Source organism: Narcine bancroftii, chromosome 1, assembly GCF_036971445.1.
Source record: "Narcine bancroftii isolate sNarBan1 chromosome 1, sNarBan1.hap1, whole genome shotgun sequence".
NCBI classification, from domain to species: Eukaryota; Metazoa; Chordata; class Chondrichthyes; order Torpediniformes; family Narcinidae; genus Narcine; species Narcine bancroftii.
Window position 1 is genome coordinate 17,386,910 of NC_091469.1, and position 23,285 is coordinate 17,410,194.

The 23,285-nt window shown below is 44.6% G+C and overlaps 1 long non-coding RNA gene across 1 annotated transcript in view; it reads left to right on the plus strand.

Moving 5' to 3' along the window:
• Positions 1–23,285, plus strand: part of LOC138763595 (uncharacterized) — a 62,410-nt gene that overhangs the window by 30,433 nt on the left and 8,692 nt on the right. The window lies entirely within an intron of this gene.

Here is a 23,285-nt window from a genome sequence, read left to right on the forward strand (position 1 = left end):
ATAAGGCCATCAAGATGGATTGCTGAGTCTGGAATCGAGTACTGGAGCCACATTTCTATAATCACCAGAGCGCAGTAGGCCTACAGTTCTCTCTGGTTCTGATTTAGCCTCCAGTAATCCATTTCTTCTTCAGCGATCTTACATCTGTAAGTAAAATCATTGGAAGTGTGCGTCTGAAGGTGTTAACTCTCAGCCTAACCCCAATGATGGCCACTTGCACAATTCTGCCTTCACCAACAGTGCTTCTGATAGCCTCCCATGTATCTCCCGCGATCTGCTCTGTGGTTTCCTGCAGTCTGTGTTCTCTGCTTTAGAAGGTTAAAACAATTCAGTACCTTACCAATCCGATCTACTAGTTTGAAAGTCAGGTTTGTATTTCTTATTTTCATGAGTGGTTTCTAATCTTGGACAGTAGGTAATGGGGTGGAGATTTGACTATTATGAGGAGCCAAAATGGCCTCTGCAACCTCAAGCACCACTATTTTTTTCTTACTCCAGTGTGATCAAAAAACCTACCAACTCCGTTCCTCTTTGGAATTTTGGAGGAAAGAAGATCACCTAGAAGATATCCACAGGGACAAGGGGAAAACATGCAAACTCCTTACAGACAGTGCCAGATTCAAACCTGGGTAACTGTGCTGTAAAAGTGTTGTGCTAGCCACTATTTGAACCATAAATTGTTGATATACTTTAAATTCTGTTTCATCTTGTATTCATGAGTTCTTAGACAACACATGGAGGAAGGAAAAGGTTCTTTACTTTAAAATTGTTGTAAGCAACACCATGAGGCATGCCATGAGGCTGCAAGCCTCCATTACAGATCTAACATACTGTCATCTCCTGCTCTGTGTTATCCCCTGCTGGCAGCCAAGTATAATCAAATGGGAGCTATAATCTTTAAGGCATTGCTAGTTGTATTCCAACTATGATCACTATCATTACAAATACCCCTGTAACTTTCAGTATTAGAGTGTATGAAGCAAGAATTTAGAGGAGTTTACATGCTCCTCCAGTTAATCTTTAACATGGAAAATCCAACATTAATACTTGGGCGGATTTGAAATAGTATTATGGAACATTTTGTCTTGAAATGCATTGAGGAAAGGATTTTTTTTTAATTAAGTATTGAAGTATTGCATAACAAGAGAGTTAATTAATCATCTTAAAGTAACTCAGTCTTTAGGGAAAGTTAGCAGAACACAATAACATTTAAAATTATGTTTGAGACTGATATGATTGAGTCTGAAGATGAAGTTTTAAATTTAGTCTAACAGGAAAGTCTGCAGATGCTGTGATTGTAGAGAAATTTACAAAGGTGCTGGAGAAACTCAGCAGGTTATGCAGCATCAATAGGAAGTAAAATGCAGCCAACATTTTGAGCCTGTGCCCTTTAAAAAAAAACAGATAGGTGACTGAATGGAAAGGTGAGGGGAGGAAAGGACAGGAGGAAAGAAGGGACAGCGGGAGCAGCCAAGGCTAACATATGTGGGTATAAGTGGGAGGGTAGAGAGAATAAAAGGAGAGGAGATAGGGGGAGAACATAGCTCTCTGAATGGAGAAGCAAAGGAAGGGATGGGGAAAGTGAGTAATCAAAGGTATAGAGAAAGAGAGAGTGAATTGGGAGAGGGGTTTAGATTCAGATTTCTGATTTATTGTCAGAGTACATTGTTTCACCTCACCAGCAGCAAATGAGAGATGCAAAAACAGATGGGTTAAGTTTAACTCAAAATTTATTAATAATTGTCAATAATAGAATTAACTCAATGAACTCAACACCCAAACATCAGCCTTTATGGCAACTACATACTAACAACAGATATCTATAATGTGTTTGTGGAAAAAAAAACCCAGGCCAAGCTCAAAATGCCCCAAAAGAAAACTCCCAAAACAAAACCTCAAGTCAGTCACGTCGTTTGTCAGTCAAAAAGGAACAGCTCACAGAGTCTGGTCTCCAGGCTTGGGATTCCACACTAGTCCTTTAGTTGGATGTAGAGACAGATGGCCATGATTACTGTAGACTTATGATCACTGCAGACTTACGACATTCCTGAGTTTTGAATGTGGCAACAACCACCTTTGATGTCTTCACACAGGAATTTTCACCCAGTGACCTCCTAGTCTCTACACAAGGTTCACACCTCCAAAGCCCACCTTAGCGTTAACAAGTGACCTTCTGTCACACAAGTCTTCCTCTCTAAATATCCTGTCTTGGGTCATCAAGTGACTCCTGACATCTGAAGTCCTCTTCTTGGATGAAGACTGCGGAATCCCAGGTCAGGCAAACACACACTGGTTATCAGAGTGGCACAAACTGCTGCCAGGACCACAGTGCTAGCATCTGCGGACAAAGTAGCTCAGTCTTTCTTCCACTTAAACTACTGGGTGAGCACACTGACAGACAGTGAATGAAGCAACTCAGCCTCTTGTTTGCTGAAGCTGCAGGATGAGCACGCACATACAGACTGACCATCTGACTGAATTCCCTCCGGCCAACGAACTAACCTGTTCAAAACTCAGCACGCTGGGCTCTTCAACTGCCCCAGCACATGCCTTCAGCTCTCCTGATTAGTTGAACGTGACTCACACTTCTAACAGCTGTCATTTCCCAGCACTGTTTCAGTGCTTTCCACACAGCTGTCAGATTTCCCAGTGCTACTTCAGCGCTTCATAGTAGCCCATCATCTTCTCTCTCTCTCACCTAGGTTCAGTTCTGTCCCTGGTCCGAAAATAAAATTGCCCAGGGTCCATAACAACATACATGATATCATATATAACTCTGACATTCTTTTTCCTGTGAGGCAGAATTACCACTTGTTGGCAGTGCAAAAAAATGATTCAATATACATATGTAAGTAAATAAAGAAAGTAAACAAACTGCACTACAGAGAGAGAAAAAAAAAATCAATAAAGTGCAAAAGTCCCTTAATAAATCTCTGATTGGTTTGTTGTTGAGGAGTTTGATGGTGGAGGGGTAGCAGCTGTTCTTGAACCTGGTGGTGCGAGTCTTGTGGCACCGGTACCTCTTTCCTGATGGCAGCAGCAAGAACAGTGTGTGTACAGGGTGTGAATCTTGATGATTGCTGCTGCTTCCAATGGCAGCGTTCCCTGTAGATGTTCTCGATAGTGGGGAGGGTTTTACCTGCGATGTCCTGGTCTGTGTCCACTACTTTTTACAGGGTTTTATGCTCAGGAGCATTGGTGTCCAGACTGCAAAGCATTTTGTCAGCATACTTTCCACTACACATCGTCGAAATTTGCCAGGGTTTTCGCTGCCGTAACCAAACCTTCGCAAAGTCCTGAGGAAGTAGAGGAGCTGACATGCTTCCTTCAAAATGCCATTTGTATGTTGCGTCCACAAAAGACCCTCTGGGATAGTGACTCCCAAGGACTTCAAATTTGCTCATCCTCTCCATCTCTCATTCTCCCAAAGATCACTGAATCGTATACCTCTGGTTTTCTGTTCCTGAAGTCAATTATCAGCTCTTTAGTTTTGGTGAAGTGTGAGGTTGTTGTTCGTGCATCATTCAGCCAAGTTTTCAATTTCTTCCTGTATGCTGACTCATTGACCCTTTTTATATTGTAATGAGACTAATTTACCACAGCTTACAAACAAATAAAGAATATACTCACTTGTTTCTTTCAGCACACCATGAAGTTGATTTTCATTTATTATTCCCTAGACACAATATTACATTTTACAACTCCCAAACACCACCCAGCTAAACTCCTCTGACCTTCTCATTAGTTCACTGCCACATGGGTGATCCTGACACTCTCACTCTCCTCTTCCTGTACCTGAGATTCATCATCCATATATTGATACTTAACTCCCCTACGCATGTGCGCTATTACCTCCGCATGATGCATCACTTACTTTCTCAGTGGTGGATAGCAGTGCTCCCAACAAAGGTAAGCACGTGACCATGTCAACCTCCCCCCTCAGTCTCCGAACAATACAAGGAGGTGACTGATTGGAACTTTCCCGCTACGTAATGGTCCAGAGGGCTGACAGTTCACCCCAACCTCATACTACTGTGCAAGACATGTGATGCACAGTCCGACTGGCAAGGGTGCATCTGGTCCTCTGACTCTGGCTCCGACGCAGAACATGGACCACCGATATACGCCTGGCTTCAACCTGTCGATGGAAACTGTAAGCTTTTCCTTTCCTGTCGATCACAAAAATCTTCAGCTAGTATCGTTAAGACCTGAAAAGGATCATTGAAAATAGGCTGAAGAGGTTTGTAAACAGCATCATGCTGGAGGAGCACATGAGTACTGCATTGTAAATCATTTGGCACATAGACTGAAGGTGATGCCTGCCACACAGGAGATGGTTGGGGTAATCTCATGTGTTCCCGAAGATGATCAATATAGCTAGCCGGATCATAAAGTGTTATGTTTGGACTCAGGTGCACAAACACGCCTGGCAAGGTCAACATAGTGCCATATACTACCTCTATTGCTGAGCATCCAAGATCTGCCTTAACAGCAGTGCACACTTCAAGGAGAATCATGAGCAAACATTCGCTCCACGTAGAGACATCACCACCTGCTGTTAATGCTGCTTTCAATTGTCGATGGAAATGCCCAATGAGGCTGTTGGCCTGTGGTTGGTAAGCCATAGTGCAAGTATGTGTAGTGCCCAGAAACTCAGTGAGAGTTCAGAACAATGTCGACTTAAACTGAGACCCTCGATCAGTTGTAATAGTGACCAGAACACCATAAGATGGAATCCAACGATCCACGAAAGTCCTAACGACCACAGAGATGTTAGTGATAGAAATGGTCTCCTGCCAGCTGATAGTCAGTCGAGACGGCTAAAGTGGGCCTAACAAGTCTAGGTGCACGTGCTGGAAACAGGGATCCAGAACAATAAAATCCCCCAGTTTGGATTTTCTTTGTTTGGACACTTTAGAGCATTGATCTGACAAGCAGGTCCTTGGCCATAATCCAACATGCCATTTAACATGAAGCCAGGTAAAATTTTCTGTAATTCATTTGAACAATGCTTTTCTACAAGAATGCGATAGATTGTGAAGAAGCTCAAAAATTTCCCACCTTATAGTTGCCAGCACAAAAGACCTAGGCCTTGTAGAAAAATTGCAGACTAACCTCATTTTATCTAGGGACACATCTTGAAGATAGAGATCAGAGTTGATCTGGTAACACTGGATGGGATTGGGATGGGTGTGCTGAGTCCGAGCCATGATGGTGAAATGGATGGCAGTAGTTGCATATGAGACATCAATGTCACTGCTGGACGGGGTGTCAGCCACGACATTCGCTTTTCCTCAAATGTGCCACATGTAGGATGAACATTGTAGGACGAAGTCCAAATGCCATATCTCTCTGGGTGAGCAGAGATGTGTGCTTGTACTCGGAGTATGTGTAAGAGGCTGGTGGTTTCTATAAATGCTTCCAATAAAAATCAGAAATGTTTCACTATGAGATAGATGGACAAGAGTTCTCAACCAAATGTTCTATACCTGAGCCAGTGACCATGGACTTGTTATTCTAACTCTGCTCCCACAGCACTGACAGATGGATCTGTGGTAAGAGAGCAAGGTGTTGGGCTTTTGATATACAAGCACCATGGCATTCACAAGTTCAGTCTTCACATTATTGAAGCATCCACAGCATCATCTCCTAAAGTTTATGGTCTTTTGGACACAGACTTATTGGATCCGTTTAGTGGTTCAGTAAGGGGTAATAGAAATACTGTAGCATTTAGCAGGAATCGGTGATAAAAATTCATCATGCCTAAAAAACCGCAACTAGCCAAATGTAATGTATGTAAGAAATTCTCAAATTTTTTTGCACTTTTGATTCATCAGGCAAAATATCATGTTGCGTATGTCCCAAAAATGTAGGAACAGGAGCACCAAAAATGCATTTACTGGAATTGATCACAATGCCAAACTCATCAAGCCTCTGAAACAATGAGATAAGGTGACGTTTGTGCACCTCTTCATCCATACTCACGACCAGAATATCATCGATGCAAGCAAACACAAAATCGAGGCTGGCGAGTACATGGTCCATAAACTACTGGAATGTCTGAGCTGCGTTCCGTAGACCAAATGGCATTCACAGAAACTCAAATGTGTCGAACGCTCCCAATGAAGGCAAGTACATGATGCAAAAATACAATCCTCTACCATAGTATCATCAGCTAATTTGTAGATGGTGTTATTGAGCAGGGGCAAAGAATGCAGATGAGGAAATCTAGAATCTAATTACAAAGTGGGGTGTGGAGACCCAGGTTTTGGAATTTGCTGATCAATTTTGAGAGGGTGATGGTGTTAAACGTCAAACTGTAGTCAATTAAGAGTATCCTGATGTCCATCTTTACTGTCCAGGTATTCCAGGGCTTTGTGTAGAGTGAGTGAAATGGCAACTGCTGTAGACCTGTTGCTACAATAGACAAATAGGAACAGAGCCATGTTGCCATTCAGACAGGAATAGATACGCTTCAGCATCAGGCTTTCAAAATAATTCATCAATATTGATGTAAATGACACTGGTTTATCATCATTTAGGGAGCTTACCACACCCTTCTTAGGTACCATTATGACTGAGCCCTGTTTGAAACAGGTGGGTACCACATTTTTCTGGAGTAAGATGTTGGAGATATCCGTGAACATATTGGCACATTGGTCAGCACAGATTTTTAATATTTGGCAGGGTGCTCCATCTGGACTGGATGTTTTCCATGGATTCACTCTCCTGAAGGCAGCCACACGTCATCCTCGGATTTGGAGAGGAGAGTATCATCAGGGGTGGTTCTTCCTTGTCCTTATGGTGGAATCCGTCATATAAAGCATTGAGTTCATCTCGGAGTGAAGCTTTGCCATATCATACTGCTCCGGATTTGGATTTGTGGCAGGTTATGTCATTTAGACTCTACCATCACTGTCGGGTATTCTTTGTTGTTTTCATTTTCATCCAGAAACTTCTCTTTACTCGGGAGTTGATCTGGATCTCCAGACTTAATGGCACTCAGTTGGTTCCAGATTTCATTGTTCGTCCAGGGCTTCTGGTTTGGGAAAATCTTGAATTATTTGGTGGGTACACACTCATCCACAGATGTTTTGATTAGCCTGTGATAACTATGGTGTGTGTAATTAATATGGTTGGCCCCTGATATTGCACAGCCTATATCTTAGACTGCATCCAGTCTCTATGATGTAGATTGGAAGGACTGTTTGGAGCCTGGAGGCTGTGCAAATTTGAGATGCACGGTCCACAGCGGCATTGTGGATGCCCTGTGCTGTAGCCCTGTTCTTGTGAGTGTCCACGTGGTGAACCATGAGCCCTTTGTGTCCAGCCTCCTCCCAGATGTGCCTCCAGTGCTGGTGACTCTATAGAGGGCAATTGTGCATCGCCTACCCATATCGTGCCAATGAGGCATCCAAACTGCCACCCCATTCACTACTGCCCATGAGTCATTGATTTGATCATGAGTGCTACGGCAGCCAATTCTGAAATCTGGCTGTATCTCCCACCCCCTCTAGAGTTAGGGTCTTATCGATACCTGGGTTTAGTGCCATCACTCGCCATAACTGCTTCCTGTTTTTCCAACGACTGGCCCTGTCTGTGAACCATGTTGACTGCTGTTCTTCTTTGGTGAGGGAGTCAAATGGCTGATCACAGGGTATGGAGAGGGATTGACGATAGAGACTTCGGAAGGGGGATCGTGCCCTGGAGGACGACATTTTCATGGAGCCTGCTTACTCCTTCTGGCCCTGCTTCTGCCCAGTCAGCAATATACCAATGCCACTTAACAATGGATGAACGCTGTCCACGTTCCTCCTTGTGGGTGGCATTGGAGGATTTGATCCACTGCAAAATGGGCTGGTGAGGCTGGAAGATAACAGTCACATTTGCTGTTTGATCCTCTGTAGTAAGGAGAGCCAAACAGCATAGTAGGACCTGGAGATAGAAGGGGGTTTAGTAGGAGGAGGGCTTGGGTAGGGATTTCGTCCAGAAGCCGAGTGGAACCCTGCGGCCATTTTTTTTATGCCAGAGGCTCCACTTGGCTGTTGTGGTGGTGGCTGAGACCTGGAGTTTGAAGGGGACTCTGGTCTGTCAGCCCCTGCTTCAGGGCTTGTCTTTTAGGCTACTGAAAGACTGATCAAACTTTGTGTTTCAGCCTTGTTGGTGGGAACTGCTGTATTTCACTGTTTTATTTCACGTCACCTCCAGGATATCCCTCTGGCCTGAGTGCCACTAGATTTCCAGGAAAAGGACTGTCTGGCTGGGACCCTGTATTTTCTCCCTATTAATAGCCCAGCGCAGAGGTGAGGGAGTCCAATGCCTCTATCTCCTCCGTGGATAATGTAATGATTTAAGTCAATGTCAGGGGGAGGGCAATATTTTTAAAATCACGGGGTGGGACTGTGAACATACCCCTGGAGTAGGGGACAAAAGGTGTATTGCATGCCACCTCAGTTGAAAACAAACTGATCCTGGGTCTTTAGGCTTAAGGGGATAGAAAAGAATACATTGGCAAGGGTGACCATGGTACACCAGGTTTTGTTGTCCCTACCTGCATATCCTCAACTAACGTGACCACAACAGGAATGGCTGCAGCGAGGTGAGGGGATTTGTTCAATTTTCAATGGTCAACAGTCATGCGTCACATGCCAATTTTCTTGAGGACGGGCCAGACTGAACTGCTGTCAGAGGACACGACGAGTCTTATCACCCCCTCATGGAGGAAGGCATTGGTTGCTTCTACAATCTCCTCATTGTCCCCCCAGCATTCAGTACTGGTGGGTGCAGACTACCTGGGATAGGGGTGGAGGAATGACAAGGTGAATCAATTTGGCCTCCCCAATGACATTTGTTGCCCAGGCAACTCCCAAATGTAAATTTTCCCTTTCAGGTACACAGTGACTGTCTTTTGAGTGCATTCATTCCAAGAATACACTCAGGGGATGCTTCTACCAGGACCGGGATGGTCTGGCAGAGAGGCTGGATTCTGCTAGGCCCTCTATTTTAACCTTGGGCACCCTCCACCTCTTGGGATTCCCAGTGATAATTGTGTGCTTTGCCTCGGTATCAACGAGTTCCATCCAGCACTGGGTATTTCCATTTTTTCAGTGGATGGCCACTGGGATAAATTGTGTTGGATCACCTGGGTGGAACAGGATTTCTGAATGGATTGGCCTGGGTCCCTGGCCTCCATCTTATGGGGAAGAAACCACATTGTTCCATGCAGCAGAGGGTGTCTGGTGTGATGGGGTGCCTTTGTTGGCCATTTCCTGTTGTACCAGGGAGATAATCCTGTCCTGTGGCCAGTATGGGCCATCTCAGGTGAGGGAGGAGCAGAAGACTACGTAGTGGGAGGTGCAGTGAGTGGAGAGGTGAGCGTTGCGGGTTTGCGCGGCTTTTTCCTGCAGTACTCATGCCACATGGTGAACATAGTGGTGGTAGAGATGCCATGTGTATGGGCACGGTCTAGGCTAACACATGTTAGGGCACAGTATATGTTCCTGCAGGACAAAGGGAATGTGCTCTCCCCATTATTGCTTTCCCCATGCCTTGTCTCCACACGGAAAATGTATGCGAATACCCCATTTGTGGGTGCCCCCTGTTCCAATTACTCTAGCCCATCCAGAAGGCCAATGACTTCATAGACAGTTTTGCTGCCTTCCAGCATCAAGGGCAAAACCACCCATCTGAGGACAGTGCAGAAGCTGGTGACTAAGTGCGTCACCATGGTGGGGGTGACCCTGATGTCCCCAAGGATGTTGCGCCCAGAGGTCCTGTCATAGAGGCTAGTGATAAGGGCCCATTCTCTAATGACCCTTGTGCTCTTACTAACTGTGTGCCACTGTAGTCAGCACGTCAACTCTGAATCTGGCCTGTACTACAGTCATAACCCAATTCAACCAAGTGGTCCCCTTCCCAATCCCTTCAGGTGGCACTTGCAGGGAATTGCTAACCAAATGTTGCATGGACTGACTACCCAGAGTGCTAGCCTCTAGGTGGAAAAGATGAATATGGAGGCCCCGCTCGTCCCACAGACAGAGAGTAGCCATGTGGCTAAATGCTCGCACAACCGCTGGAGATATCTATCTGCCTGCCCAGCCAACTCTTTGGCAGAGTATTCCCTGGTCTCCATGACCTTGTACGGCCCCTTGCCCATCCACTCAGACCCTTGCCATTCTTGGCAATCTCTACATGGTGGAAGGCTGACAGGGAATCTTTGAGATGGGTCTGGGACCTGCTGATTACTGACCGGGCTTACAAGATTTCTAGAAAGCGGTGGGGGGGGGGGGTGTGTGTGGGGTTGGTGCACTTAATTGGACTCAGCATCCTCAAAGTCATCTCTGCCCAGCCACATAGCCCCATCTCCTGACCACTGCTCCCTCTAAGCTGTGCAGTTGTGTGCACGCACAGAAGTTTGGCAACCAGCGCACAAAGGAAATTAATGTGCGTATAAAAGGTGAGTTATCAAAAATAATGTAGTAATTAATAATTATACTTATTGAAAATAACCTCTTAGCTAACTGTTTCTGTTAACTATTTAGTTGGTTTTTCAAATACCACATTTGCACATCACTAATTTATGTCACCTCACATTTCCTGCTCTTGTTTGAACAGCTGTACCATGTTTGGTGGACAGTGTTCATATCATAAGTTTTAGAAGATTTGTTTCAAATGAGCTTACTGAGGATTTTTGGTGAAATAAATATTGATTCACTATGTCGAATTCAAAAGAAGTGAGGGGTGTGAAGTGTAAAAGAACTGCAAGTTTGTTTAAAGTTAAATGGCTTCACAAAGTAGTAGAAGCTGCAACACCAAAAGCTCAGCTGCAAGAAATATTTCTGTATGATTTGGAAACTGGAGTTATCTGTAAGTATTGTCACGATGGGAAAGTTGCTGGAAAGAAGTGCAATGATATTTGGAAACTCGACTTTTTGAAGCATCATTTTGGCAAATATCTGTAAATCGTATTTGGACAGTGTACAAAACCTCTGGCAAAAAAACCTGTTATTACCCTGTGGTGAAACCACTATTGTGGGGTTGGTGCACTTAATGATATGACCTTTTATGTTTGATCCTGCTCTCACTGGCTGGCTTGTCACTCCTCCCCTTTATCTCCCAGAAAGGGTGTCCTGCAATAACCCTGCCCCCAGTTTGAGCCCGGGTCAATGTGAGCTACCAACACAAGGGATGCTGTACATTCCTTGCTAATAAATGCTTTCAGTTCCAGTAACCTCAGTCTTTGCCTAATTGATTGTGCATCATACCCAGAGTGCTACGTATATTATGTGAGAGTTCAGATGAGCGAGAGCGAAAATGATCAAACCCAGAGGAGATGAAAGTTCTTAGCAAGAGTGTCTTGTAAGCTGTTAAAATGAATAACTCTTCACATTCAGTTCAAAGTATTAATGAACATATAGAAAAGTGTGTTCAACTCCCAGGCAAATAGTGAGAAAGTAGATGACAATACTGTAATAGTTAGATAGTTCAATTTTTTCAAATGTTTGTGCAAGAAAAATTAAATCCAAACTGTTTTCAAACTTTGCCGAAATGGTGGCATTTGTACTTCAAAATCAAGTTTTGCAACCTTGCAAAGTTAATGGACATTGGTGAACCTTCCTTGCATCTATTGCAGACTGTTAGTAAGGTTTTAGCCTAATGAATCAACTCAAAAAACAAGCTGAGAAACGATTTAAGGTGAATTTTATATGGATATGAGAATGAGAATCATAAGCTATCAATTGGATGGGTTTTATTAGTTTAGATCGAGTTTTCAAAGAACGGGTAAGTCCAAAAGATAGGAGAGATAAAAAAAAATAATGGAGTGACTTAAATATGTATGTTATTCTGTGCAGCTTTGCGTCAAATATTTTGTAAATCTCCATAAACTGTGCTATGTGTGATGATTTTCACATTCAGCATTTGGATAATTGAATGTGTTTTGATTTAACCATTTCCAGCAATCTTAAATAATAATAGTCTGTGAATTGATGGATGTTATTGTTATTAATTTATTTAGATATTGCATCCCATAAAAATAAGAAATACTCATTGATGTTTTATTTAATGGAACAACAAACTGAAGAAAGTAGTTCAAAGTATAGAATAAAATTTTAACTAAATGTGCTACTTTGTAGAATGCAATCATTCTTGTTTTATATCATGCCAATGCAGTTCTATTAGCCATGAGAGATAGGCTGTGCCAAAATAATCTTGAAAGAATTTCAAGTTTACATTTACACAATCATTCAGTTCACACAAACTTTTGCCACATGGGAAAAAAAAAATCGCACATCATAAGAGTTTTGCACATACTGACTACTTAAGATTAGAGGGAACATTGGTCCCAACTTTGCATCTCCCTTGTCTCTGTGCATAATGATCGTTCTGATCTTGATAGGTTCGACCAACCAGCTGTATCGGTGGGCTACTTGAAGCTGCCGTGCTTTGACTAGTTGGAAGGCAGCTTCAGTGTACCTAGCCTCCAAGCTGCTGATATCTGCCTTAACAGCATCCAGTGCCTCCTGCAGGGACCTGCACTGGAGGAGTTTTAATGATTAGATTTACTCAGCTTTATGGGTACCCTGATCTACTTTAATCAGATGTGCTACCCCACTGACACCTCAGTTGGGATATCAAAAACCATAGTACTCACCCACGACTCTCCCTGTTCTCGGGAAACCGCAGTTCCTCCAGGGGGGAGACCACGTGGTGCCCTATCTTCTCTCCATGAGGGTCCAACCTGTCTACCAAGATGACTGGCATGTCGTGGCTTGCCAGCCACCCCGCCAAATGGCTGAATCCCTGATGGTTGTTAGTCTACTTAGGAATTTTATATTACGACTTTGAGATTCCTTTTCTTTCTGTGGGTCGCCTCCTGCTGCCCCTGTTGGTGAGCAGGTATACAATAACACATGAACCCAACAGGACAACACTCGATAGTAGAATCTCCCACATGGTTAGTATTCCATGTGTGCCCAGCTGAAACTCTTTGAACCCTCCTTGCAGTGCCAATTGTGTTTGGAAGAGAACTATGTTTGGTGGGTTCACAGAGAGACAAATCTGGACACAAGTGTTACAATCACAGGTAACTTTAATGAAGACACAGGAGACAAACAACGGAGGATGTCAAACAATACTTAATTACTATATTAATAAACAACTATATAGATATTCACATTCAACCCAGGTTGGACCAGTGGCTGCCTATACTCTACACACTCACACACATGTACTCACTCTAGAGATGGGGACTTTCACACACACTCCTGGTTCCCTGTACCAACAGGGATTTGGCTCTCACAAACACTGATCTATTGCAGTGACTCAGCTTAAGTGCACACCTTACCCATGACACTTCCAGTGATGTCCACAGTAGAGACCTGTCATGGATCAATGTCTGGGTCCTGGACCACGAGGCAGAGAGAAAGAATATGCCATGCATTGATGTTATATACAGCCTAGCCAATAATAACTCGGTAATTTGAATGAGCTAATGGCAAGGTGTGCCCTAATGGGTGGCCGAAGTCTAACGTTGGGTGGCACAGTTGGCATAGTGGCTAACACATTGTCTTTACAGTGCCAGAAATTGGGACTTGGGGTTCGAATCCCACACTGTCTATAAGGAGTTGGTACATTCTCCCAATGTCGGCATGGGTTTTCCCCACTGACTCTGGTTTTCTCCTACCATTCGAAACATACCAAGGGTGTAGGCTAATTCGGTGTGAATTGGGCGCATTGACTCATGGGCTGAAATGGCCTGTTACCGTGCTGTACATATGTATGTATATCTTGATTGACAGGCGATGTGACTTACGAATAAGTTTCAGACAGAGAGAACACAAGACCACCTGCAATCCACAATATTCCAGACAGGCAGGGAGGCCACGTTTTTCCTCCACAATCCACATATAACAGAAAGACTGGAACTATGAGACATAGTCTCAAGATTCGGATAGTCGATTTAGGGCAGAGATAAGGAGAAACTGCTTTTCCCAGGGGGTAGTGAATCTATGGAATTTGTTGCCCAATGAAGCATTGGAGGCTACCTTGGTAATTACACTTAAGACAAGGTTGTTACAAAGTAGGGGGAATTAAGGGATATGGAGAAAAGGCAGGTAGGCAGAGACAATCCGATCATCAGATCAGCTATGATCTTATTGAATGAGGGAGCAAGCTTGATAGGCCAGGTGGCCTACTCCTGTTCCTATTTCTTATGTTCTTCTGTCCTTATGTACTCCGATTATTCCTCTGGAATTCAGCTCATTGGTGCATATTTTTCCGAAAATGTGATAATGTCTGGAGCCAAATTGCTCTGGCAAAACCCAAACTTTGCATCATTATTCAGTTCATTAGACTGGGAGTTCCCCTTGACAGGAAGGTTAATGGCACCTTTTTCCAGTTTGTTGGTGATGAGGGTTATTGATTGGGCTGACATTAGCCAGATTGGATTTGTCTTGCTTTTTCTGGGCAAGACATACCAAAGCAATTTTCCAAATTGTCAAGTCCTTGCCAACATTGATACTCCATTTGAACAGCTTGCTGAGAGGTGCAGCTGGCTCTGAATTGCCATTCTTCAGTTCTGCATACTGATTGTTATCTGGTCCAATGGGTTTTACTGTATCCAATGTACTCAGATGTTTCTTGATGTTTTGTGAATCAAATTGTCTTTAGATCATCTCTTCTGGTGGGGGTTTCTGCAGGAAGTTGAGGAGATCACTATTAGATGAACATGAGTGGGAATGCTTCAGCCGCATCTTATGCACTCACATGTTGTGCTCACTGGGATTCAGAACTGGAATATTCCTCTAACTTCTTTCTTCTGGTTATCTGTTTAATTGACCATAGGTATTCTCAACTACATGCAGGTGGTCTACAGGGCTTTCGGAATCAGTATGAGAATTTGTTGTCCTGAATGTGTGTCATGAAATTCATCTAATCGGCTGAGTAGTGGGAATGCCCAGCTCTATCTGTTGCATGTTGTTTTTGCAGGTCATCTTGAATTGTAACCTCTCTCAGTTACCATTGGTTGGGTGTGTCCAGTGCTATTGGTGGCATTAAGTTTTGCACTTGCTGAGTTGAAGTCGTACTCTGGTTAATTGTAATGTTAGAGTAAGGGTTATTTAATTTAAATTTAGATATACAGCACTGAAACAGGCCATTTGGGCCAATGAGTCACCACAGCCCCATTACACCCAATTAACCTACACCCTCGGTACGTTTTAAATAGTGGGTGAAAACTGGACCCCCCAAGGAAAACCCATGCAGACACAAAGGAAAGGTACATGCTCCTTACAGCCAATGTGGGATTTGAATCCAGATCCCAATTGCCAGCCTGCTAAGGTGTTGCGCTAACTGCTATGCCAACCATTGCAAGACTATGAGGTTTCAGATTATGAAAGCTGTTGATGGCGGTTAAAAGCACTTCAAAGATGCTCAAATTTGAGTTTCCAAGTTTGGTTGTAGCTATCCCATTCAGTACAACAGAAGTGCCACAGGGCGATTGGTTAAATTGAAGTCAAATACATATATTCCTGATGTTGATTTACTCAGATTCTCAATTTGGTACCATTATCTTTCAAAACTTTGCCAGTTCAGATCTGTGTTGGTGAGAGACATTGAATTCCCCCACAATTGTTTCAACATGAAGGAGCACAAATTCATTACCTGAGTAAAGGGGCTTGGTGCTGAACTGGAGAGATTCCCTCATCCAAGTTTGATTCAATGCCATGAAACTTCAGGGGATTAGAATCAATATTGTGAATTCTTTGAGCTAATCGCTCCTGCCTTCATTTCTAAAATGCTCTGTGATGGGTGAGTCTGTTTGTCAGTGGAACAGGACAAATGCTTCATTGGAAGAGTCTGTCATGTTGCTGAAAGGGCATCTTTCAGTTCTCACAAGAGATGGCAGTTCAAGGCTTCAAATTTTTATTTTATTGTTACATAATAATACATTAAAAAATGTGATATACATGGTTTTTCTTCAGCCATTAGGACAGGGCAGTACCTTGTGGAGCTGCACTGGGTCTCTGCTCGCCACTCTCCCAGGTCCTCACCAGAGGCAGTGCTGCCATTACAGTAGCTCCAGTGCTGCCAACATTTTATTTTTGCTTGATCTGGAACAGGATACAATCTGCTGGAGGAACTCAGCAGGTCAAACAGCATCAAAGACTTTGGGACCAAACACCAATTAGAACTGAAGAATTGCATTTCAGAATCTGCCCTCTACGGTCTCACTCCTGATTCAGGATCTTAATCTGAAATGTTGAAAATTCCTTTCCACCACCGACAAATGCTGCTCAACCTGCTGAGTTCCTGTTGGTTGACTCGTCTATGAGGTAACTCTCTCAATTTAGACACAAGACCCTCGATGTCAGCAAAGAAAAATTATTTGCAAGTTTAACAGGGCTGAAAGAACCATTGCCTTCTCTGAATTTGATGTCGTATAATTCCATCGTACCACTCAGTTTTCCTTTTCTGGTGGTCAGCTGAATCCTTGAACATGGCACAGTCCATTGACTCTAGCTAGTCACAAAGCCATTCTACTGTCTCTCCAGACCATCTCTGTTCAGTGCTCACTGCTGGTTATGTGTTCTTCAGTTTCTGACTGTGTGCAGGAAGGAGTGACAGAGCTAGGTGGTCCAGCTTTCCAAAGACCGGGTGTGGAATGGAGTGGTAGGCATCCTTGGTAGTTGATGTAGCAGTGGTCGAGACAGTCCAATCCCCTAAAGTTGCAGGAGATGTGCTGCTGGTACTTTGGGAGCATTTTGCTTAAGGTTTAAGGCTCTCCCCACTATCTACCTGGAACATTGTTATCACAGAGAGCACCGATTAACAAGGATCCACACCACCCAGGACATGTTCTGTTCTAACTGTTGTCATCAGGAATGGGATACAGTTGCCACAGAATTTGTACCATGAGGTTCAGAAATAGTTGGTACCCATCAACTATTGGAATCCTGGACAATAGACTCATTCGAAATTCATTTAGGGATTCATATTTTGCTAATTATTTATTACTGTATGTTTACACATCTGCATTTGTGCAGTTTGTTTGCAGTTCTTTATTTCTTTAAATACAAGTTACCGATAATTAGAAATTCTCCCTGGCCGGCAGATAAAGAATCTCGGGGTTGTATATGATGTCATGGATGTATTCTGACAATAAATTTGAACTTTAAACTTTCAACTTTGAAATCCCCAGCTATGAAAGGGAACGCATCAGAATGCACTGCATGTTTGTTGATCATGGGGCTGTACTATGCGTGTTACTCGAGTATAGAGAAGAACGACATGCATGCCAAAGCCTTGGAAAATGAGACTGATTTATTGCTCTTCCCATCACACTTATATGGGCCCCTAGCGGTGACATCAGGGCCCTGCGTCATCAGAGTTCCGGCCTCGGATTGGCCGGCTTTCCCACTAGAGCTCCCCATCTTACCACTATGTGGGAGATCATCTGGGACAACAGCTGGTGTCACCCCCAGGTCCATGCAGTTGACGTGTTAATTGGCCATTTTGCTGGCCGGTCCGCGTCTCCGCGTGGAGGCCACTACTCAACCCCTCAACCCCAGAACCAGTGACCAGGCCATTGTCTGTAGCCTTAGGTGGCCTACCCCTGTGTCGCAGGAGTGGAGTGGAGATCGGTTCATTACAGTCCAAATATGCCAGTTTCAGGACAAAAAAAAAATCTCCTTCTTATAACTGTTGTTGAGGACAAAGGTGGAACTATTGTTGCTAATGGCCTTGTAGGGCACCTCATAGGGTCATTGTAAGGGTGGTCATTGTGTGCCCCTTCTCACAAACATGTACTGACAAATCCTTAGGACCTTCAGGATGCTATGCTTGGGCTGGCTTTGTGGTGGGGATTGCCATAGGACTAAGGAAACGAGTTTACACTGCAAGTTCTTGAGGGTCACTGCAGGGTCTTCTGGGCATTTATTGGGGGCCAGAAACTCTTTGGGGTTGATTAAAGGCACACTGTGGATCATCTCTGCTGCCAAGGCATTGAAGTCCTCCTTTGGCACGGTACAAATTCCCAACAAGACCCAAGGCAGTTCGTCCATCCAGTTGGGACCCTTGAGCTGGGCCATCAAAACTGCCTTCAGGTGCCTGAGAAAGCACTCCACCCACCAACCCATAGGCCTGAGGATGGTACGCCATGATGTGATGGTGCTGCAACCGCAGAAAGTTAGCCAGCACTACCCAAAGCCTGAAGATGAATTGTGCCCCTCTGACCATGGTGAGGTGTTCTGGGACCACATACTAGGAAGCCTATGTATCAATGAGTGCTCTGGTGCAGGTTTCTGTGGTGGTATCAGCTAGCAGAACCGCCTCCAGATACCTTGAGGAGTGATTAACTATGGACAAGAGGTATATCACTCCATGAGAAACTGGTAACGGCCCTGCTTAGTCAATATGTATGTGGATTAACCTGTGCCGTCCTGGTTCAAAGGTCTGTGTGTGCGCTCTCATGTGAACCTGCACTTTGGAGGACTAACAGTTCATGCAGGTCTTGGCACATGGGCTGACCTGTTTAAGGAAGCCATGCCAGATAAACCTGTTGGCCACCTTCTTGACCGTGGTGAAGTTTGTGGATGGCTTCGAAAACCTGGTGCACATCAGTGTCAGGTTACCTGGACTAATGGGACATCCTCCTCTCTGAGACCAGAGACAGCTGTTCCTGAACTCAGGGTCCTGCTGCTGCACTTTTGTGAGGGCCATGTAATCAGTCCCTTGGGACAGGGCATGTATTGACTTGATCGCAAGGCTTAACAAGGCATCAGCTACCACATTATTTTTCCTCGCGATATGAAGAATGTCTGTGGTAAACTCAGATATGTAAGACCAGTGTCTTTATTGTTGGGCTGACCACAGGTCCGAAATCGTATGAAAGGCGAAAGTCAGTGGCTTTTTTTATCAGTGAACTTCCTGAATTGCCAGCCTTCCAAAAAGTAGAGTAAATGTCTTACTACCAGGTACAGTGTTAACAGCTCTTGGTTGAATGCATTGTATTTGAGTTCTGGGGGGCAGAGGTCCCTTCTGAAGAAGGCCAGGGGTTGCTACTAGCCCTCGATGAGTTGTTCTAGCGTGCCCGCTACCGCTATGCTGGAGGCATCGGCAGTTATAGTGGTAACTGCCTTAAGTCTGGGCTGTACCAGGAGGGTGGCATTGGCCAGCACATCTTGAGCATTCTGGAATGCCCTGGAAGAGTCATCATGCCTTGCCTGTCATCAGTGCAAAGAGGGGGACATGATAATGTGCCACTGCCGATATGAACCTGCGGTAAAAGTTTATCATACCGGCGAATTCCTGCAGCCCTTTTACTGTGCGTGGTTTAGCAAAGTGCCGGACCACCTCGACCTTCTCAGGGAATGGTGTAGCCCCATGCCTGTTAATGTGGTGCCCCAGGTAATCGATGATACCCAAACCGAACTGGCATTTTGTGGAGTTGATGGTCAGCCCGAACTCATTCAAATGGGTGCACAGTTGTCTCAAGTGCATTGTGTAGTCCTTACAGTTCTGGTTGGCGATGAAGATATCGTCCAAATAAATGAACGCAAATGGGAGGTCCCAGCCCACTGTGTCCATCAGCCACTGAAAAGTTTGTGCCACGTTCTTTAGATCAAAGAGCATGCGGAGAAATTCAAACAAACCAAAGGGGATTATGATTGCAGTCATGGGAATGTCCTGGGGGTGAACTGGGATTTGGTGGTACCTCTGAATGAGGTCCATCTTGAAGAATACCTGTACCCTGTGCAGGTTGGCGTCAAAGTCTTGGAAGTGGTGCACAGGATATCTCTCAGGTGTGGTAGCCATAGTTACTGCATGGTCTCCAGCCACCTGTTGATTTGGGCACCATGTGGAGGGGAGAGGCCCAGGGATTGTCAGAGTGCCACACTATCCCAAGCTCTTCCATTTTTTTAAACTCCTCCTTCACCAGGCTGAGTTTTCTGGGAGGGAGTTATGATGCCCTGGCATAGAGCAGGAGGCCCTTAGTCAGTATGTGGTTCCTTACCCCATGCTTTGGCTCAGTTGCAGAGAACTATTGGTGCCACTATTGAGGGAAACTCCACCAGGATGTTGGCAAATTCATTGTCCAAGAGTGTTACAGAGTCCAGATGGGGGGCAGGTAGCTTGGTTTCATCCAGAAGCAGAGTCTAAAATGTTTTGGTGTGCACCAAGCACTGTCCTTCCAGTGGACCTAAAGGAAGTCAGCCCCCAGGAGCAATTGCACCATTGTGGCAAGGGTGAAGGTCCATGTAAACAAAGGGGGATGGTGTGGGTCCCGAATGTTCGAATGCAGGACCTGTTGACAGCCATCAGTATTGGGCCCTGTTTCCCATAGCGGGTGTAGAGGCCTGCGGGGGTAGGATGCTTATATTGGTGTTTGTGTCGACCAGGAAACTCCTGCCCAATATCCCCAGATGTAGAGGAGGGTATCATGTGGGGCAACCGGTTCAACGATGGTTGGCCAGGGCATTTCCCAAAAACTCACAGGGTGGGTGGCATCAATGGGCCTCTGCACCCCATCACTGATGGTAGAAGCATAGCTGTGCCAGGGTGTTCACTTGCCTCTTTGCTGGCCTTGGCCTTGCCAGGGGTTGTTCATGGGGCTTGCTGATATGGTCTATGACAGTGCTGGTATTCTGCATCGCTCTTCAGAGCATGTCTGCTTGAGCTGCAACCCTCCTAGGGCCACTGAAGTGCTCAATCTGTGAGCAAGAGCTGAATATCCTTGGGTAGCTGCTCCAGAAAGATCTGCTCAAAGAGCAGGCAAGGTTTATGGCCCTCAGTTAGAGCGAGCATCTTGTTCATTAGGGTGGATGGGGCACTGTCCTCCAATCCATCCATATGCAGCAATCAGGCAGCATGCTCGCGCTGAGAAAGCCCAAAAATTCGGATTAGTAGCTCTTTGAGGGCCACGTATTTGCCTTGATCCAGAGGCTGCCATAGGAAATCTACAACCCTTGCTGCTGTGTCCTGACTGAGGGCGCTCATGACGTAGAAGTAGCAGGTGTCTTCAGTGGTAATGTGGTGAAGCTAGAACTGAGCCTCAGCCTGCTCGAATCATATATGTGGCTTTGACACCCATAACGTTGGGAACCTGAGAGACCATATGGATGGTCGCTGATTCTGCCTGGTTCATCATCTTGGACCTGTCAGAGTCATCAATGTAGCGTATATGCTACGTGAGTGTGGAGAAAAATGACACGCACACCAACGCATTGAAAAATTAGACTGATTTATTGCTCTGGTCATTGGGCTTATATGGACCCCTGGCGCTGATGTCAGGGCTCTGCGTCATTGGAGCACCGGCCTTGGATAGGCCGGTGTTCCCGGCTGAGTTCCCCATCATCCCGCCATGTGGGAGGTCACCCGGGGTGACGGCCAGCATCACCCCACTAGATCTGCGTGATTGCTGCTTTTGTCGGTCATTTTGCGGGCTGGTCTGTGTCTCCACACGTGGGCCATCCCCAAGTTCCAGTTTAATATCTGTCTGTGGCTATGGGGGATGTAAACTGTGGTCTGGACCATGGAAGTGATCTTTCTCTGTTTGAGAAAGAGTTGGCACTTCAGCACCCATGATCTGAGCACCATGAAGAGATAATGTCTTTAACTTGAAGACATACCTGGTCAATGCAATGCAGGGAGAAACCATTGGGATGAAGTTCTGATTCTGCGGAGTTGGGATGAGACATGTCTCTGAGCAACTGAATACGCTGCATTTCCTCTTGTCCCTCAGGTACAGCATTCTTGCTGGCAAACTCAGCAGGTCAAGCAACATCAGGAGGACACAAAGAATTGTCAATACTTTGATTTGTAACCTTTCATCAAGATCAAGAACGATCAATGAATGAACTCAGCAGGTTGATCAGCATCAGTGCGTGAGAAAAAAAACTGGAAGATGTTTTGGGTTGGAACCTTTCATCAAGACATTCCCCAAATAACTTTCATCTGACAAAAAAAGGTTTATACAACAATCACTATTTTAATTGTTATCATTACTAAGACAAGTTCTCCATCTAATAGTTTAGAAATGAAAGGTAATATGAAGTCAGTGTTGAATATGAATTACTTTCATCACAAAGCAAGAAAGTGAATGATCCATTAGTGTTTTAGCTTGTCCTTCCAGAAATGATTTTGAGTTGTTAATTCAGATGTTCACCATAAATATTCAAGGTTTCAATTTGTCCCAGTGGCTGAAGTGATCAGAGTTACGGGTCATATCTGGGGCATGCTTCGAGTGACAGGAGGTAAAGTTTCAATGGATAATGCTGACAGGAATGGAAATGAGGGTACAATTGTTCAGATCTGTTGCTGCAGAAGTGAGGTGATGAATGTCAGGGAATGACATATTTTATTAATTTCATGATTTGCAACAAAAATGTGGATGCCTATTATAGTTTGATAAAGGTACACTTGGTTGGCTGATTGCAATAAAAACAAAGCTTCAATATTAACATTCAGCATAATTTGCCAAGCACATTTATTGTGGCCAGTTCTTTCCTGTACATGCCAAGCAACAATTAAATAGTTTGTGTCAACACGTTAGGCTTTTTGCTTAGCAAATTTTGATTCTTGGTCATCAAGATCTTTTTTGGACCCAACACACCAATGGCATCATGAAGAAAGCACGTCAGCACCTCAGGAGTTTTTGGAGGTTTGGTATGACACCAGTGAAGTGCCAGTTGATGAAGTAGATAAAGACGATGTGATCAAACAATAATCATGGCTTTTATTAGCAGAAACTCATGGAACAATAATGAAAGACATAGATGCATATACAGTTACATCCAAGGGGAGTGTCCTTAACAGTAGAGATAATGCACAGCCAATGTTAGTACGGCAAGGCTCACCAGAGGGGAGACAGGCAGCTTGGGAGACAGTCACCACAACCAGAAACCCTGGCGTATTTCTACAGAGGTGTCATGGAAAGTGTACTGACTGGCTACAACACAGGGAAGGCCAATACCCCTGAGTGTAAAGCCCTCCAGACGGTAGTGGGCACAGCCAGGACATCACAAGTAAAACTGTCCCCACTATTAAGTACATCTACAGGGAATCCTGCCATTGGAGGGCAGCAGCAATCATCAAAGACGCATACCACCTAACACATGCTCTGTTCTCACTGCTGCCATCAGGAAAGAGGTATAGTTGCCACAAGACTCACACCACCAAGTTCAGGAACAGCTGCTACCCCTCCACCATCAGACTCCTCAACCATATACTCAATCAGAGACTCATTTAAGGACTCTTGTGCAATTTATCTTCATTGTTCTTTTTGT